Below are 1,978 nucleotides of genomic sequence, written 5' to 3'. Positions count from 1 at the left end.
GCATGACATTTGTGTTTCTGTTTTGCAACAGAGCTCAGTGGTTTCTATTGTAGCACGACATTTGTGTTTCTCCTTCTATTTTTAGTAACAAGAGCTGGCATATGTTGTATAGAAATCTGGATGTGCTTTCCTTGGAAAACTACTTGTTGATCATGCAATGGTGAAAAAAACTGTCAAATTCTGTGTTAAATACAATTGAACCCATTGTTATGTTTTGGCTGAACCAGCTGGCGATACTGGCATTGGTGATGGCTTTCAGAAAATATAGAGAGTATAATTCTCAGACAGATAGTGCTAAGTCCTAATCACCAAGGATCCAAAACCCAGAAACACAAAATTCACAGGACTCCTAGAGCACATACTTCACTCATCATTAGATTGATGGCGTGTAATATTTTCAGAGGCAAATAAGTGTGACACAATACATTTACTCTCACTTCATTCAGTTTTCAAAACTGGAAACAGCAGATGTACTACTTACCCATCCCATCCCGATCCGTAACATGGTAACATGTACATTATAAAGAGAACCACGAATCCTCAAGGGTTGGTTCAGGAACCACAAAGAGAACTAATCATTTGCACTACCAAAAGTTACTGCACAAGCTAGAAGGTTAACAGTGGTATCTTCAGACAGGTGAGCTGTCACTGCAGTCTAGCCCGAATGATTAAGTTTCAGCAGTTATGCAAATCCATTGTCCTCCAACAAAAAAATCTGAAACATATACAGCATGCATGTTTAGGATAATAAATTGAAACATTTACACGTACATTGTAAAGGTGGAAAGATTTAGTTAATTCCACTTACTCCTAGGACATTTTGTGGCACACATACTGGTGCAGACCAATGTCACGGCTGTACTTGGCCCTGGTGTAGCAACCTGTCCTCTTACATTTAATCCCAGGACAATGGTGAGCAGATTTGTTGTGCTGTTCTATCTGATTTTTTTAGAAAATAAGAAGAAATGCACATGAGCGAATAATTCTGAACAGTTGGTTTTGCATTGAGGTGCTAATTCTTTTAGTTGGACATATTACCATCTTCAGATCTTTTGGAAGCTCTTTCTCTCCGCTCTCAAGGTGGCAAATGAGGCAGTACGTGTAGCCTTTTCGGCAAAGAAGTGCCTTGATCCGATAGCTCTGATGCATTTTCATTTCCTCATCAGCTTGTTCCCTATAGGCCTCATCTTCATTGCACTAATTGGAGAAGAAACAAACAAGGAAATTAACATGCATAAATGGGAAAGTGTTCACGAGTTCAGCAAATACAGAGTTCAAATCAAACTACTGAACCAATGAGTCGCGAGGGAAAGCGTAATGCGAATCTGCACAGCAACCAGCAAAGAGATATTGGACTGTTAAAATCACTGTCTTGTAATGGTCAAAATCACTGTCAAATGGAATGTTAAATACATTTAAACTCATGATAGTGTTTTTTTTTCTAAAACAGCTAGTGATATTGGACTGTTGGTGGATTTCAGACAATAGACAGATTTTAATTCTTCGATAGATAGTCCTAAGTCCTAACCCAAGGATTCAAAACACAGAAAATTTAAGTTCACAGGACTCCTAGAACTAGAACACATATTCCAATCATCATCAGATTGCAGGAGCATAAAAATGTTAGGAGTCAAATAAGTGTGACACAATATATTTATTCTCACTTCCAGTGGCGAATCCAGAAATTCTTAAAGGGGGGGCTGATTTCTTCTTTCCTCTCTTCTTCCTCTCCTTCTTCCTCATCTTTTCTTCTCCAAAATGAAGGGGAGGCTAAGGGGGGGCTCCATGGTGTTTTTTTGGGTCTAGGGGGGCTGGAGCCCCCCTAGACCCACTGCTGCTTCCGCCACTTAGTCACTTCCTTCAGCTTTCAAAGCTGGAAACGGTGGATGTATTTATCCATCCCATTCTGATCGTCCTTCTCGGGGACGGCAACAGTCTGATCGTCCTCGCCACCAGAGCACCTTCCGTGCGCCACGGG

The 1,978-nt window shown here is 40.5% G+C and overlaps 1 long non-coding RNA gene across 1 annotated transcript; it reads right to left on the bottom strand.

Annotated features, from left to right (window-relative positions):
• Positions 1-362: 362 nt before the first annotated feature.
• LOC120644722 lies at positions 363-1,240 on the bottom strand. The gene is made up of 3 exons (XR_005663927.1): positions 1,039-1,240; positions 809-939; positions 363-715 (listed from the first exon to the last, which is right to left on the bottom strand). It is a non-coding gene; the product is annotated as an uncharacterized LOC120644722 (long non-coding RNA).
• Between the last annotated feature and the right edge of the window lie 738 nt (positions 1,241-1,978).

Source organism: Panicum virgatum, chromosome 8K (assembly GCF_016808335.1).
Source record: "Panicum virgatum strain AP13 chromosome 8K, P.virgatum_v5, whole genome shotgun sequence".
Classification (NCBI taxonomy): Eukaryota; Viridiplantae; Streptophyta; class Magnoliopsida; order Poales; family Poaceae; genus Panicum; species Panicum virgatum.
This window is presented reverse-complemented; position numbering and strand designations above follow the sequence as displayed.